At 40.8% G+C, this 8,341-nt stretch overlaps 1 long non-coding RNA gene across 1 annotated transcript in view; it reads right to left on the bottom strand.

The window, feature by feature from the left end:
- The window catches only part of LOC108531942 (uncharacterized), a 99,542-nt gene extending 91,684 nt beyond the window's left edge, over positions 1–7,858 (bottom strand). Inside the window, exon 1 of the long non-coding RNA XR_001886318.1 lies at positions 7,660–7,858. This is a non-coding gene — a long non-coding RNA (uncharacterized LOC108531942). The remainder of the gene's footprint in view (positions 1–7,659) is intronic.
- Positions 7,859–8,341: the final 483 nt, after the last annotated feature.

The raw sequence follows: 8,341 nt of genomic DNA, 5'->3' as shown, positions 1-8,341 counted from the left end.
ATGCAAAAATCCTCAATAAAATACTGGCAAACTGAATCCAGCAGCACATCAAAAAGCGTATCCACCATGATCAAGTGGGTTTCATCCTTGGGATGCAAGGCTGGTTCAACATACACAAATCAATAAACGTAATCCAGTATATAAACAGAACAAAAGAACAAAACCACATGATTATCTCAATAGATGCAGAAAAGACCTTTGAAAAAAATTCAACAGCGCTTCATGCTAAAAACTCTCAATAAATTAGGTATTGATGGGACATACCTCAAAATAATAAGAGCTATTTATGACAAATCCACGGCCAATATCATACTGAATGGGCAAAAACTGGAAGCATTCACTTTGAAAACTGGCACAAGACAGGGATACCCTCTCTCACCACTCCTTTTCAACATAGTGTTGGAAGTTCTGGTCAGGGAAATCAGGCAGGAGAAAGAATTTTCTTAGAAGCTCAGCAAACCTCCCCTCATGTTACCTTTGTTCCTGGAGCTCAGGATGGGGTGGGCATGCAGGTGGGAGAATTGATAAAAATTGAGGTCTGTTGTGCTGAACCCCATCAACTCTCATGGGGGTGGCACCAGATTCAAGAGACTGAAGAAGAGACACAGAGAATGTGACTTGGATTTTACTGGGAATTTACATACAAGGAGAGAGTCCAGTGGCAGTGGGCTGAACAGGATGACCACAACTACTTGCAAAAAGCATGTAGTTTATATAGCATCTTCACTTAGCACCCTCCCCCTAAAAGCCTCCACCTGACAACCTTTACTTAATCTAAGACACAGGACCTCGGTCCCCTGTACAGTATTCCACAGGATGGGCCAGGGGCTCAGATGTTCCTCATAGATAAGGAATGAATCTCCAGGTTGGCCACTCCCCGATTCCTTAACTCAGAACTCCAAACACACATTCAGGTGCGTCTGCCATTCAGGGTCATTCTCAGGGCATACTTAAACTATTGCTGTCAGGGACATCTGCTGTACAAAGTCCCATTGGGAAAGTGAAAGAGGCAAATGAGTGCTGGGTGAGTAAGAATGTCTGCAAGCCCTTTCCCCAACATTACTGATTCTTTTGAACATTGAGTGTAAGTTCCCATGAATATACACCTAAAGGACAGACATCATTTTCTATTCCTAAGTATTCTATGACTTAAAACATGTTGTTGATGTTGAATAAAATGCTTACTAATTTTAAAAAATCAGAATTTCACCACAGTGCCTCTTCTCCTCCAATGATGACAACACCTCTCCAGCAGGGCACAGAACTGTGCTGAAGCTGAGATGGATGAACTGACAGGAGTAGTCTTCAGAAAGTGGGTAATAACAAACTTTGCTGAGCTGAAGGATTATGTTCTAACCCAATGCAAAGAAGCTAAGACCATGATAAAAGATTACAGGAGCTGTTAACTAGAATAACCAGTTGAGAGAGAAACATAAATGACCTGATGGAGGTGTCAAACACAAGAGGAGAACTTCACAATGCAATCACAAGTGTCAATAGCTGAATAGACCAAGTGGAAGAAAGAATCTCAAAACTTGAAGACTGTCTTCCTGAAATAAGACAGGCAGACAAGATTAGAGAAAAAAAGAATAAAAAGGAATAAACAAAACCTCCAAGAAATGTGAGATTATATAAAAAGACCAAACCTATGACAGATTGGGGTACCTGAAAGAAACAAGGAGAATGGAACCAAATTGGATAACATATTTCAGGATATCATCCAGGAGAACTTCCACAACCTAGCAAGACAGGCCAACATTCAAATTCAGGGAATCCAGAAAACTCCAGTAAGATACTCCATAAGAAGATCAACCCCAAGACACATAATCATCAGATTGTCCAAGGCCAAAATGAAGGAAAAAAATGTTAAGGACAGCCAGAGAGAAAGGGCAGGTAGCCCACAAAGGGAAGCCTATCAGACTAACAGTGGACCTCTCAGTGGAAACCCTACAACCCAGAAGAGATTGGAGGCCAATATTCAACATTCTTAAAAAAAAAGAATTTCCAACTCAGAATTTCATATCCAGCCAAGCTAAGCATCATAAGCAAAGGAGAAATAAAATCCTTTTCAGACAAGCAAATGCCGAGGGAATTCATCACCACCAGGCCCACCTTGCAAAAGCTCCTGAAGGAAGCACTAAATATGGAAAGGAAAAAATGTTACCGGCCACTACAAAAACACACTGAAGTTCACAGACCAATAACACCATGAAACAACTACATAAACAAGTCTGCAAAATAACCAGCTAGAAACATGATGACAGGATCAAATTCACACATTACAATATTAGCCTTAAATGGAAATGGGCTAAATGCCCCAATTAAAAGACACAGAATGGCAGGCTGGATAAAGAGTCAAGACCCATCAGCGTGCTGTATTCAAGAGACCCATCTCACATGCAAAGACACACATAGTCTCAAAATAAAGGGATTAAGGAAAATTTAGCAAGAAAATGGAAAACAGAAGAAAGCAGGGGTTGTAATCCTAGTTTCTTTCAAAACAGACTTTAAACCAACAAAGATCAAAAAAGACAAAGAAGGGCATTACATAATGGTAAAGGGTTCAATTCAACAAGAGCTAACTATCCTGAATATATATGCACCCAATACAGGAGCACCCAGATTCATAAAACAAGTTATTAGAGACTGACAAAGAGGCTTAGACTCCCACACAATAGTAGTTGAAGACTTCAACACCCACTGTCAATATTAGATCATCAAGACAGAAAATTGACAAAAATATTTAGGACTTGAACTCAGCTCTGGATCTAGTGGACTGATAGATACTTACAGAACTCTCCACCCTGAAACAACAGAATATACATTCTCCTCAGTGCCACGTGGCACTTACTCTAAAATTGATCACATAATGAGAAGTAAAACACTCCTCAGCAAATGCAAAAAAAAAAAAAAAACACTGAAATTATAACAAACAGTCTCTCAGACCACAGAGCAAACTAATTAGAACTCAAGATCCCAGCACTTTGGGAGGCCAAGGCGGGCTGATCACAAGGTCAGGAGTTTGAGACCATCCTGGCTAACATGGTGAAACCCCATCTCTACTAAAAATACAAAAAATTAGCCGGGCGTGGCAGCGTGCGCCTATAGTCCCAGCTACTCGGGAGGCTGAGGCAGGAGAATGGCGTGAGCCCAGAAGGCAGAGCTTGAGTGAGTTGAGATTGCACCACTACACTCCAGCCTGGGCAACAGAGCAAGACTCCATCTCAAAAATAAAAGATTAAGAAACTCACTCAAAACTACACAACTGGATGGAAATTGAACAACCTGCTCCTGAATGACTCCTGGGTAAATAATGAAATTAAGGCAGACATCAAGAAGTTCTTTGAAACTAATGAGCACAAAGAGACAATGCACCAGAATCTCTGGGATGTAGCGAAAGCAGTGTTAAAAGGCAAACTTATAGCATTAAATGCCCACATCAAAAAGCTAGAAAGATCTCAAATTAACATCTAACATCACAACTAAAACAACTAGAGAACTAAGAGCAAACAAACCCCAAAGCTAGCAGATGATAGGAAATAACCAAGATCAGGGTGGAACTGAAGGAGATAGAGACATGAAAAACCCTTCAAAAAATACATAAATCTAGGATCTGGCTTTTTGAAAACAATAGTAAAATAGACTGTGCATTAGGGTTTTCTCTAAGGAGAAAACTAATAGGATATGTGTATATATGAAAGGGAGTTTATTAAGGAGAACTGACTCACACAATCACAAGGTAAAGTCCCACAATAGGTTGTCTGCAAGTTGAGGAGCAAAGAAGCCAATGGTGGATCAGTCAAAGTCCCAAAACCTCAAAAGTAGGGAAGCCAACAGTGCAGCCTTCAGTCTGTGGCCCAAGACCTGAGAGCCCCTAGCAAACCACTGGTATAAGTCTAAGTGTCCAAAAGCTGAAGAACTTGGAGTCTAATGTTCAAGGGCAGGAAGCATCCAGCATGGAAGAAAGATGAAGGCCTGAAGACTCAGCAAGTCTGCCCTTCCATCTTCTCCCTGCTTTATTCTAGCCACACTGGCAGCTAATTAGATGGTGCCCACCCAGATTGAGGGTGGGTCTGCCTCTCTCAGTCTGCTGACTCAAATGTTAATCTCTTTGGCAACACCCACACAGACACACCCAGGAACAATACTTTGCATTCTTCAATCTAATCAAGTTGACACTCAATACTAACCCACAGACCACTAGCTAGGCTAATAAAAAAGGAAACAGAGAAGAATCAAATAGACACAATCAGAAATTATAAAGGGGATGTCACCACTGACCCCACAGAAATACAAACAACCATCAGAGACTACTGTAAACACCTCTATGCACATAAACTAGAAAATGTGGAAGAAATGGATACATTTCTGGATGCAAACACTCTCCCAAGACTGAACCAGGAAGAAGTTGAATCCCTTAATAGAACAATAATGAGTTCTGAAATTAAGGCAGTAATAAATAGCCTACCAACCAAAAAAAGCCCAGGACCAGACAGATTTACAGCTGAATTCTACCAGAGGTAGAAAGAGAAGCTGGGACCATTTCTTCTGAAACTATTCCAAACAACTGAAAAGGAGGGACTCCTCAATTCATTTTATGAGGCCAGCGTCATCCTGATACCAAAACCTGGCAGAGGTACAACAAAAAAAGAAAACTTCAAGCCACTCTCCGTGATGTCAGTGCAAAAATCCTCAATAAAATACTGGCAAACAAAATCCAGAAGCACATCAAAAAGCTTATCCACCACTATCAAGCTGACTTCATCCCCAGGATGCACAGTTGGTTCAACATACACAAATCAATAAATGTGATTCATCACATAAACATAACTAAAGACAAAAATCACATGATTATCTCAATAGACATAGAAAAGGCCTTCGATAAAATTCAACATCCCTTCATGTTAAAAACTCTCAATAAACTAGGTGTTGAAGGAACATACCTCAAAATAATAAGAGCCATTTATGACAAACTCACAGCCAATATCATACTGAATGGGGAAAGATGGAAGCATTCCCCTTGAAAAGCGGTACAAGACAAGGATGCCCTCTCTCACCACTCCTCTTCAACACAGTATTGGAAGTGCTGGCCAGGGCAATCAGCAAGAGAAAGAAATAAAGGATACTCAAATAGGAAGAGAGGAAGTCAAATTATCTTTGCTTGCAGTTGACATGATTCTATATCTAGTTGACATGATCTATATCTAACCCATTGTCTCAGCCCAGAAGCTTCTTAAGCTAATAAGCAACTTCAGCAAAGTCTCAGGATACAAAATCAATGTGCAAATATCACAAGCATTCCTATTCACCAACAATAGACAAGCAGAGAGCCAAATCATGAATGAACTCTCATTCACAATTGCTACAAAGAGAATAAAATAAGTAGGAATACAGCTAATAAGGGAAGTGAAGGACCTCTTCCAGGAGAACTGCAAACCACTGCTCACAGAAATCAGAGAAGACACAAACAAATGGAAAAACATTCCATGCTCAGAGATAGGAAGAATCAATATTGGGAAAATGGCCATACTGCACAAAGTAATTTATAGAGTCAATGCTATTCCCATTAAACTACCATTGACATACTTCACAGAATTAGAAGAAACTATTTAAAATTCATATGGAACCAGAAAAGAGCCCTAATAGCCAAGACAATCCTAAGCAAAAAGAAAAAAGCTGAAGGCATCACACTGCCTGACTTCAAACTATACTATAAGCCTCCAGTAACCAAAACAGCATGGTACTTGTACAAAACAGACACATAGACCAATGGAACAGAATAGAGAATGCAGAAATAAGACTGCACATCTACAACCATCTGATCTTCGACAAACCTGACAAAAACAAGCAATGGAGAAAGGATTCCCTATTTAATAAATGGTGCTAGGAGAACTGGCTTGCCATATGCAGAAAATTGAAACTGGACCCCTTCCTTACACCTTACACAAAAATTAACTCAAGATGAATTCAAGGCTTAAATGTAAAACGCAAAACTATAAAAACCCTAGAAGAAAATCTAGGCAATACCATTCAGGACATAGGCACAGGCAAAAGTTTCATAACAAAAATGCCAAAAGCAATTGCAACACAAGCAAAAATTGACAAATGGGATCTAATTAAACTAAAGAACTTCTGCACAGCAAAGGAAACTATCATCAGAGCAAACAAACAACCTACAGAATGGGAGAAAAATTTTGCAATCTATCCATCTGATACCTTTTTTGCAAGATATCCAGTCTACAAAGAACTTAAACAAATGTACAAGAAAGAAACAAAACATTAAAAAGTGGGCAAAGGACATGAACAGACACTTCTCAAAAGAAAACATACATGTGGCCAAAAAACATATGGAAAAAAAGCTCAATATCACTGATCATCAGAGAAATGCAAATCAAAACCACAATGAGATACCACCTCACACCAGTCAGAATGGCAATTATTAAAAAATCAAGAAACAACAGTTGCTGGTGAGGCTGTGGAGAGATAGGAACACTTTTACACTGTTATTGGGAATGTAAATTAGTTCAACCGTTGTGGAAGACAGTGTGGTGATTCCTCAAAGATCTAGAACCAGAAATACCATCTGACCCAGCAATTCTATTACTGGATATATGCCCAAAAGAATATAAATCATACTATTATAAAGATACATGCATGCCTATGTTCATTACAGCACTATTCACAATAGCAAAGATGTGGAATCAACCCAAATGCCCATCAATAATAGACTGGATAAAGAAAATGTGGTCCATATACACCATGGAATACTATGCAGCGATAAAAAGGAATGAGATCATGTCTTTTGCGGGGACAAGGATGGAGCTAGAAGCCATTATCCTCAGCAAACTAACTCAGGAACAGAAAACCAAACACCGCATGTTCTCACTTATAAGTGGGAGCTGAACGATGAGAACACATGGACACAGGAGGGGAAAAACACACACTGGAACATGGCAGGGAGGGGCGGGGGGAGGGAGAGCCTCAGGAAAAATAGCTAGTGCATGCTGGGCTTAATACCTACGTGGTGAGTTGACAGGTGTAGCAAACACCATGGCCCATGTTTACCTACATAAACAAACCTGCACTTCCTGCACATGTACCCCTGAACTTAAAATTTTTAAAAAAAGAAAAAAAATCAGAATTTCAAATAAAATATCTAGTCTCTTAATTGTCAACCAACAAGCCTTGCAGTAATAAATTGGGACTCTGAGAGGCCCCCGTCCAGCCCTGAAGTGCTTCTTTCTTTAGTGCAAGTAATACCACTGGGCTTGGCGTAAGGCTTTACAAGTCTACATTATCAAATCTCATTCTCCCACAACCACATGTTACTGATAATGAAATTAGTGCTAAGCTGTTAAGAGATTTGCCTAACATCCCATGACCAATCACTGTTAGACCGAAAGCTGGAATCCAGATCCTTTGATGGTAGATGTGGAGTAGAAAGAAATGGACTTTGGAGTCCACCTGACCTGGGTTCAAATCCCAGTTTTGCCCTTAAACTGTGTAATTTTTAAAGTTAATCTCACCAAGCTTTGGTTTTCCCCTTTGAGGAAAGAAGACAAGGGTCTTCCAGACAATTATGAAAAAAGGATTGAGAGCCTGTGTGCCAAGTGCCTGGCGCTCAGTGAGTTCTGCTGAAAAGACAGATACCCTCCCCACCTTGCGGTTCTTTTCAAGGTCACCTGCAGCCCATCACAGAAGGATCACGTAGATGGATCACTTGGAGAAACCTTCAGACTGGGAAGAGACGTTCATTTCATCTGGCAGCTGTAAGTAGTCAAAAAGCAAGACCATACGCCTCTCCACCTGTCCTCACTGGCCTTTCTCCTAAGGGACGAAATCGAAGAGAACTCTGGGTTTTGGCTTCCTGGATGGTTTATTAGGGCCGTAGAAGGACTTCAAGATGATTCTCATAAAAGCTGTTTTCCTTGTGATTAAGTTGTATTTGCCTGTTAACTATGTGGTAAACAAACCCTCCACTCCCCCTTTATGGTTATAGCGTAGCCGCCTGTTAATTGGGACTTGGAGGGTAGCGGGCTGGCAAGGCTGCCCGGGACAGGAAGCCAAGAAGCCCAATTTGGTTATCAGTTCTGTTGACATGAGCTGAGCCGTATGTGGTTGTGTGGTGTGTCCAGCAGGTCTAGCTTGGGGTTTTCCCAGCTATGAAAGACCTGCTGTTTGAAAAACTTGGCCTGGAGTCAAACAAGCGCTTCGGATCAGGGCTCTTGCTGCCGTCAGCCCCATCAGCTCTGCAAGCATGGTTTCCCTCTTGGGCAGGGGGAAAGGCAAGCCAAACATGTCTGATCCTATACTTGGTTCAGGGCTGAGGGGAGAAGGAAAG

The sequence above is a fragment of the Rhinopithecus bieti genome, unplaced genomic scaffold, assembly GCF_001698545.2.
Source record: "Rhinopithecus bieti isolate Rb0 unplaced genomic scaffold, ASM169854v2 scaffold_7884, whole genome shotgun sequence".
Classification (NCBI taxonomy): domain Eukaryota; kingdom Metazoa; phylum Chordata; class Mammalia; order Primates; family Cercopithecidae; genus Rhinopithecus; species Rhinopithecus bieti.
This window is presented reverse-complemented; position numbering and strand designations above follow the sequence as displayed.